The sequence below is a fragment of the Carassius gibelio genome, chromosome A10 (assembly GCF_023724105.1).
Source record: "Carassius gibelio isolate Cgi1373 ecotype wild population from Czech Republic chromosome A10, carGib1.2-hapl.c, whole genome shotgun sequence".
Classification (NCBI taxonomy): domain Eukaryota; kingdom Metazoa; phylum Chordata; class Actinopteri; order Cypriniformes; family Cyprinidae; genus Carassius; species Carassius gibelio.
The window spans coordinates 7,960,537-7,970,331 of record NC_068380.1 but is presented as its reverse complement, the minus strand read 5'-3'; the positions used below and the strand labels follow the sequence as shown (position 1 = coordinate 7,970,331).

Genomic DNA, 9,795 nt, shown 5'->3' with positions numbered 1-9,795 from the left:
CCAATCTGAAACCATTAGTGAAAATGTTTCATCTTCTTCTTTTTCTAAATTACAAGATGGAATAACTACCTGCTAAAATTGCTGTCAACATGACTTTAATTAGCCTGCTATCTCTCTCTCACTGAGACCTTACAGCGGAGCTTAATTACTTCTGCTTGTGTTGATTATATGAACTGCCAGGATATGGTATGTTCTGAGTGTCCAAACTAATGTAAAGCTCATCTGTGAATTTTCTTTTTTAGTTTCCACTTGTAGGAGACTGAACCTCTGACAGCTCCAATAAAAGGACACAATAAATAAATTTACAAAACCTGGAAACACATCAAAACCAGCAATAATTTGGTTCAGCTATCAAGTTCTGATGGCAAATTACTGAAATTAATGAAATCTTTCCCTGTCAGCCATCACCCACTGCTCTCTCTCTTTCTCTCTCTCTCTCTCTCAAGGGATGACAGGGTTCAGTGAGAACAGAGAGGTGGGTACTATGAGTCATCCTTGTGAGTCATGTGCTTTGTATTTCATGTGTGTAAAAAGTGAGAAATTTCATGGCAATTAAGGATCCGAAACGAAAAATAAAAACTCCCTGAATATACAAAAATACAAAATTAACAAAGCATACAGCGCCCTGCTGCAATATAAATGAGCTATTATTATTTTTTATTTTATTTCTTTATTTTTTTATGTGAAGTGTAGTTCCTCAGTATTGCCACAGGTGTCAGTGTTGTTACATTTTCAAGAGCAACCTCAAGGACGTTCATTAGAAATTTCTCTGCACATTTTTGTCTTTTACTTTTATTCTGTTTAATTGCAGATTGAAACCTTGAAATGTATCCCTCTTAAAATCAATCTTGGAGGAGGTTTGTCGATAAAAACAAGTGTCCAGACAGAAAGAGCGTAATAGGTTGAACTGCTTCATTAAAATGTGGTTCATCATTGTTCTCATTTCGAAGAATCACACAACTCTGCACATGCATGTATCAATAATATGAACATCGGTTAGTTTATTCATTTTAAATTAAACTGTCCTTTTCTGATGCTGTGAGGCAAGTAGGAGGAAAAATATCCTCAGATCGAAAAATGTACAGAGAGGATGAAGGAGGGAGAGAGCAAGTGAGAAAGAGAAAACGTGGAAGGACACAAGAGAACCGGCCAGCTCACACTGATGTTGGAGTAAACATCTCCATTTCCCTAGCAACATGGCATCAGCCAGGCATTTAAAGGGACAGGAGCCTAATTCACCTTTTGTCTGAATTGCTTATTATGGAAGTGCTTCCTGTCAGCGCCACAGGAGGTAACAACACCTCCCTGATAGCATAAATATGTTGTTCATATGCCAATCCAAGGTGTGAGTTTTCATCTGGAAAAAAATGTTGCTCATGTGCGATATGTCTCTAAAACATTTCAAGTTGGATGATTTAGAATGCATGGGAATTTATTTATTTATTATTAAAATAATTTTTCATTCGTTAAAGCCTATATGCATCTGACATTAAAATTATTGCATATAATGCTTTAGTGCACTCTCAGAAACAAATAAAAAAACTTGTACCTTCTTTAAACCTAGGATGCATATAAGTACCCTAAAGGTAAATGGTACCTCATATATGCACCTTTTGAAAGTGCACCGTCCCTGCAACACCTTGTGCACCTTTTTTTCTGAGAGTGTGTGCTCATAATCAGCAGCATAATTTGATGGTATCATGGTACTTTAATACAGTTGTACTGAAGGATTAATATAATCATAAAGCATGAATTAAATTTAAAATGTATTCCAATTAATGTACATGTGTCATATTTCAAATAATTATAATACCATGCTGTATTAAGAAAATATAAGAAAATAGTGCATACTCCTAAAAAATTCCAAAAGGGGATTTGATTCCATAGAAGATTCATTTTTCGGTTCCCCAAAAGAACATTTCAGTGAACAGTTCTAAAAAGAATTTGTGAAGAACATTTAAAAAATCTAAATAATCTTTTTTTTTACTATAAAGAAATTGAAAGGTTCCATGAAGGTTACAAGGTCTTCATGGAACCATAGATACCAATAAAAAAACTTTTTTCAATGGAGCCATGTCCATTACCACTTTTGACATTTTTATTTATTATATATTTTTATATTAAATATATTCATATGATTTTTCATCTGTTTTTATTCTGTACCACTAACATAGTGCATCTGAATTGTGATGAATTGATGAACATTGAAAACTACCATTAGTGTTTCATTGCTGCACTATGCTGCAGGTAAAGTAATACTGAGGGACAGAAGCGAGGGAGGAGGGGGGAGAGGAGATATGGAGGTGGGAGGAGGGAGAGTGAGAGCAGAGAAAAGACTCAGAATACAGATGAGCAGAGCGGAGGTGGGAAAGGCAGGGAGTTTTCTGCAGGTGAATGCACAACACCAGGGGGGTTTTCCTGCCCCCTCATTAATCCATCCCTCTCCCTCTCTCACACACTACTGTTCTCTCCCCTCCCTCTCTCCCTTGGGATGTAAAGGGGAGGTGAGTGACCGGCTGAAGCCAACTTTTTAAAAGTAATGAGAGAAGAGGTGGATGATGGTAAAAGGAGGGATGAAGTGGTCCAGGTGACACATGGGGAAAGAGACAATGATTAATATGAGAGAATTAAATGAAGAGGTGGAGAAGGTGCAGCAAGAACAATGAGCAATGCAGAGATAATGCAGTGAGAAAAACCAGGAGGGAAGAAGAAAATGAGACATAGGGGTTGGAAAAACACGACGTTTGAGATCGAGGGGGTATATAGAACCATTGACGTATTTATCCCAAGCCTAACCTCAAGCCTCTGAAAGCTTTTTAATGTTTAATTCACATTAACAGCTCTTGGGGAGAAGAAGAACAGAAGAAGAGGGACAGAGGCAGAGAGAGAGAGAGAGAGAGAGAGAGAGAGAGAGAGAGAGAAGAAGAGATGATAGCAGCAGAAATGCTGTACTAGGTAATATTATTCTAACATGATGATTGCCGCTTAAGAAATATTTCTGATTATTATCAGTGCTGCTTTTAAGTTAATACTTATTGTATTAATACTTTTGCTCATCAGTGATGGCTTAAATTGATTGAAAGTGACAGTAAAGACATTGTTACAAATGATTCTATTTCAGATAAATGCTGTTCTTTTAAACTTTCCATTCATCAAATATTCCTGAAAAATAAAATGTATCACAGTTTCCACAAATATATGAAGCAATATATTGAAGCTGTTTCAACATTGATATTATATAAAAAATGTATTTAATATGAATAAAACTATATTACTACATTATATTACACTACTGGACATTGTTTTTTAAGGTTCAGATCAAGAAGAAACGGCAAACTAACTGCACATTTTCCCTTTTTACAATGTTGTCTTTACATTTTGTGTATTGTACTTCCACTGTATTGTGTCTCTGTTTCATCAATTGCAATGTTAATGGATGATGCAGCCAAGATTTCTCTCTTGCATATATAGTGCAGTGATTTAATGTGTATCTTATTAAAGTAAAGTCACATCTGTCGACAGAAATTGGTCACACTGTGGTTTCACAGCAGTTCAGATTGTTCTTTTGATGTATGATGAATGAACTTGAATCAGAGAGCGAGAGAGTGTGTGCATGTGTGGATGTGCTGGGCGATACGGACGGGTGTGGTAGGAGGAATAGAAATGCTTGCATTTGGGGGTCTGAAGGTACGCGTGTGTAAATGAACATGTGGGGGTGGAGGGGGTTCTACCAATCAGAACCCACTTGCCTCTTGCTCATCCTTCTTTTTCACTCGCTCTCTCCGGCAAACCTCATTATATGCAAGTCAGCCTTGCAATCAGAGAGAAAAAACACAAACTGGGCTCAGGCATGCAGGGATTTCTGCATGAGTCAGAGAGAGAGATGTGGTGGGTGGGAGGGGGTGAAAAGAAAAAGGAGGCAGAGGATAAGGGAGGGGTGTGGGCTTTTTTTGTATTGATCTGAGTGCATTCTGTGCAGCGAATACCGAACGAGATACAAAAAAAAAAAAAAAAAAAAGAGAGAGAAAAAAGTGAGAAGGGAGACAGAGATGGAGGGAGCAGTTCCTGTCTCCAGACATCAAGTCTCGCCTTTTGAATCAATCTTTAGAAATTCTGATATCGTTATCGGTGTCACTAGCAAATTGAGGAACATCTGCAAATGTGGGGAGAGAGAAGCAATACAGTGACAACGTGGAGAGATGCGAAAAGCATGGAGAGAGAAAAGGGAGGGAGGTGACAGTTTCTGTGGGGGCGAATACATTGGAGAGGGAGGAAGAGAGCAGGATGAGAAGGGTGGGCGGAAGTGACAACGAAATAGAGAGCAAGAGAGAGTGAGAGAAAGAGTGAGAGAGAGAGAGGGAGATAACAAAATTCAAGATCTCTACTTGTTATTTTTAATGAAAGCTTTAACAAACAGTAAATTGTACAATATCCCCACACATGACCAACAATGTCTCAGAGTTATTTTTGAAATTATCCATTGCATATACATATTCATCCATGTTAAAGATATGCTTATCCTGCATATTTTAAAACCAGGACATTTGGAGGTCAGCATGTTCTTGAAATGAAATTATTCATTTATCATAATGAATTTTATGGTAATCAAAGTCTACGGTGTACAGTACGAAAAAAAAAAAAAAACTTTTCACAGCTGGAACAAACTCATAAACAAATAGGAATCAAATAATCAAAAGATGGAGGGATGCAGGGTAGGTAGTGATGACAAAAAAAGGAGCTCCTGATGAGGAGATGGGCCGCTGAAAATAGAAACGGAAGTAAACGCAGCCTCCCAAGTTATTTTCTGTCCTCCGCTCTGAAATAAAAGAAATTGAATCCGGCAGTGAGCTTCCTGCAATTGGTGATGCGTGCATTTCTCTGTAAATTCATGAAGGAAGGCACGTGTTCACCTGAAATGTCCTGCTGAAGTTCAGAATGGGGTCTGTGAAACAACTAGATTCATGTTTTATTACAGAAACGGGATCTCCAAAACCACAGAGCTAATAAATATTTGAATACTGTTTGAATATTGCACAGTGGTTTGCGGTTTTGTACATTGGTTTTAAATTTCTAATTCAAATATTTCTTATGTTATAATATTTTGCAAATTCTGTCATCCAATCTAACGTTCCAATATTATATTTTTAATAGTACTGGATAACATTCAAATGGCATATAAATCCAGGCAAGGGTCAACTATATATCAAAAACATAGACTGAAATAAGAAAGGTTAAAAGATATTCTCATTTTTAATTAATGTCTGGTTGGGGCAAGTTGTTAAATTTATTTTAGTGCAATTTCATATAACTTATTCATAAAAATACCTGTTGGCTTGTATAGACCTCAGTCAGGAAAGCACCATATTTTTGACCAGAATGAATATGAGGCTGTGAGAGATAGAAGTACATTTGCACTGTTTGATTGTAATGTTGTTTAACAATATACAGATTGTTCAGCTGATTGTTCAAATGTTCAAAAAGTTTTGAAAGTTACACGATTTCAGACCTTTATATGGTGTGTGCTACTGTAAAAACTTAAGGCTCTATCCGAAATCACATTATTCCCTACTATATACTGTAGTAGCTGAAAAACATATGCGACAAAAGAAGTGTACGAATTCACACTAGCCATAATAGAGTAGGCAAAATGTATTATATTTCTGAAATGTAATTCTTTTGTCACAAAGTACTTATTAAAAATAAGCACTTACTCAAGATAGTATGTGATTTTGGACATAGCCAGGCCAAACTCTATCACTCATCTAGCCTCCTTTACATTCAATGACTTCTAACTTGATTAGGCAGGATTTCATTGGGTGTGGCGTATAGTGTGACAACATGTCCCTCTGTTGTATCTCAAAAGGTTAACATGTGTTCAATAAATCCATCTTTTTTTTCTTTTTCTGGGCAATATCTGCTTCTTTCTTTTTAAGGTGTGTGTCTATGCAGAAATGAATTCAAAAGTCCTCAAAAACATTGAAATATTTATTTTGCTAGTAAAATGTTGTGTCTTTATTAACATCTAACAATGCAAAAAAAAAAAGGTGCCTATAAGGTGTGGTTTAAAACAAATTCTTAAAACAATATCGATGAGGCAAGCAAGCACGAGTTCTTATGTGAGTTGCCAGCAAGTTATTAAAAAGAAGTAACTGTTGTATAAATAATATGTTTGCAAATATAATATTCTTTGTAAGTTGATAAGAGCACAGCAAAAGTTAGAAAAGCGGCAAACTTCCTCGGGGACGTACCCTTTGCGGGGGCACGCCGTGTATTCCGCTGTCTTGATCATCCCACGTTCAGGAGGGAGAATACGAGCTACCCGTCTGACACTGGCGTTACGTCTCAGGGTTCCCCAAATCACTATCCAGAATTGGTCATGAGGACGTAGACTACCGGTTGTACGCAATTGCGTGCTCTCAGCGCACTAAGAGACTTCAAATCGAGTTACACTTGTATCGATTTCAGGGGGATCATCAGTCCTCCGCCGCTTTGACTGCTTCCCATTGACGTCTGTCTGAAAAACTAAAAGCTTCTCTTCGAGAATGATTCAGCGACGCAATCCGCAGAGAGCTTCGACATTCTGCGTGTATATGATTCAAATCGGTTTATTACAACGGTCGAATGGCTGTCGACATTTCTGCCGCATCACACAAAAAAAGAAATTAGACTGCGATTTTCCGTTCCTGCTGGAAAAAGGGCGTCCGCAATGAATCGGTGTGAAAGGGTGAACGTCGCGCGAGGAATCACGACTCACGCGCTCACGTAGGATAATATATAAATCTAGAGATTTCATTACACTTCACTAATTATACAGTATGGATATATTTATATAAAGTTTAATGAAAATAAAAGCAGAACCAAGATGATTTGATGGCATAAAGCCTAACTTTATGCTTTTGTTAAAGGTACACTTTAGAAGCATGAGGGGTGCTGTAACTGTTTCACCATCTGTAACACGTGTTTTTGTGATAAATGTCTCTAACTTTAATATACATACATACATACATACATATATATATGTGTGTGTGTGTGTGTGTGTACATGTGTGTGTTACAGTATTACAAATACAACCATAATCCACAAAAATGTGTAAATTTGTAGCAAATAAAGAGGGTTACACTTGGATGAAACACTGAACTGAAAACATCGTATGTGTTCATTTGTGGTATTACATCAAAAAAAAAAAAAAAAAATTCTAAACCATAAAATATGTGTGTTTCTGCCGTATTTTTGGTAAATGTGGCCTTTACACTCCCACATTTTGTGTAATCTTTGTTCCAGTAGCAGTACACTGGAAAGTGTTGCAACCTGATCAGTCACGATATGCAATTTATGCAGTTAATTCATAGGTGAAAAGGTTGTTTGGATGTTATATATTGGTTAAACCAAGAGTGCTTAATGATTCCGATGATAGTTGTTATTTAACATCCTTTAACATCTAAAAATACACTAAAAGGTTGTGTGGATGTAAACCATGAATAGCAACAAGAGAACAATAAATAAATGTATTTAGATATATATTTGCAGTCTTGAGAGTGTAACTGGAAGGTTCAGCTGTAGGAACAAGGATGCATAGTCTATATATAATCGTTCTTTGCTCGTTTAACTGTGCATTGTGAGAATACAAACTCTTCTTGGTCTTTATAAATAGTAGCCCCGTTGACAAAATTCCGTCAATGACGTAGTGCACGCGCGTAGTTGAGTAGGTGATGCTTTTTAGTGAATGAGCCCCCCTCCCTCTCCAGCTTACTAGTACTATCAGATCTCTATAAAAAGCGCACGGTAGATGGAAAAGCGCTTGAGAGCTGCTTGTTTCTACCAGGAAAAAGAAGACAAGACGAGCGTGATGAGTTCAGACAGTGGCCCAAATGGAGACACTAAGAACTTCTCATTACGCAGTACACTGAGCCATCCTCCTGGAGCGCCGACATCTAATAGACAAGGTACTAGAAAACGGGCAGCCATCAGAAAATCGACTGCATTTTTGGCGAGGACTCTGTGTTTCAAGGTAAGTGTGTTTTGACACTGTTTGGTTGAAAACGACACGATGACAGCCTGGAAGTTCATTTAGAAATGACCTGATGGTTGCCAAATACTAAAGTCTTAGAAGTTCTTTTTCCAGATAATAATTATAGTGCGTGTTTATTAAAAGATGTACGGCACATTGCAGGCGACCTGAAACTTGCTGCAGTGTGACTCACTTTTTTCGCACGTGGGCAGCATGAAGACCCTTTAAAGAGAACAGTCTATTGGGCAATGCATTTGGTGCTGAAAAAAAGCTTGCTTTCACGAGTTAAATTAAAGAATATGATCTAAAAAGACTAGACAATTAATTCGTGAAGTTAGAATTTGTATTATTATTCATTATACGTTTGCCTCATTACATACTAACTTTTCGGTAATGTCACAGACATGTTAGAAATGTATGTTTTTGCAGTGTATATGTATATACATTTCGTGAAATAAGTCTATCCGCTATGTCGCTGTAAGTGAAGTATCTAATGTACGTACGTACATCCGAGTCTTCGCTGTTAAACACTCTCGTGAATGTGTGACACCGGGAGATTTCCGGTAGAGATGGCTGTCGTCGTTGTTGCTAGGTCCTGACAGAAAAAAAACGTTTACCTTAATTTAGCATGGAACTTATTCCTTGTAAAAGGCTTCGAAATAAAAGTAGCTGTAGGAAAAGGACCCATTCGAATCAGTCTAGTGTGTATTCTAAGCCTAAAACCGCATATTTCTAAGAGAGAAAACAATTATCAAGTCGCTTATTACAGCTAGACATGGCAACACTCCCGCTCTCTTTTCTTTCCTGTAACGTTAGATGCCTTCGAACCACCACTAACTATTGTTTTATTTTTGCCGTTATATTCAACAAAGTCGTTTTTGTTGTTGTTTGTTTTATCTCCCTCAGTCCTCCCCTCTTGAGTGTAGGCTATGAATTTCCTTCCTACCTAACGTTTCCGTTTACTTTTTTTTCTACACAGATTCTGTGACGTGTATTCAGGCGTTGAAGTCATGTTTGCGTCACTATTGCGCACTTTGCAGATGATTCGTAGTCACCTACAGTAACCCTTTAAAGAGACAGCGTGCGCTCAGCTTCAAACACACACTCACACACAAACGATTGTAGCACAATCATTTTATTTTTAGCGGGGGTGTTAAAGAAGGGTCCGTTTTCATTCACTTATGACATCTTTATTCATTCTCTCTAAATTAATGAATGTACAATTGAATAAGCATAACTAATGACACCAATGACCAATAGGCTATATTTTGAACTAAAACAAGTACCCGAGATATATTTTGTTTCTTAAAGGAACAGTGTAACCAAAATGTTAATTCTAACATTATTTGCTCATCCTCACTATTTTTAGTTTCTGATGTCTGAATTATTTTAATAACTCAAAATGAGATAGTTGGAGCAGAATAACACTAAAGCTGGGTACAGAAATATGCTATAAAAGTGAATGGTGACTGAGGGTGTCAGCTCATCATATTTCGCCTAACTTCTCCATTTCATTTCATTTTACTATTCATTTGTCACCACCTTGAGGCATATAACTCTACCAAACTAGATTATTTGAGCAGGTTTTACAAGAAAATACCATTGCAGTCTTACTACTTCAAAATGTTACATTCCGTTCAGTGTGTTACTTGCCTTTTCTTTGTAATTGTTTGTAGAATTTACTAGCAATTTCTGAATGAAATTTCTTTTTACATCACTTTTTTTAAGTAAAAGAAACAATTATTTTAAAATTAATCGATAATAGCTTAATCAGTCATATATTTAAA

The 9,795-nt window shown here is 36.9% G+C and overlaps 1 protein-coding gene across 1 annotated transcript in view; it reads left to right on the top strand.

The window, feature by feature from the left end:
* LOC128021021 (pleckstrin homology-like domain family B member 2) overlaps window positions 1-9,795 on the top strand; it is a 97,797-nt gene that overhangs the window by 68,503 nt on the left and 19,499 nt on the right. The window lies entirely within an intron of this gene.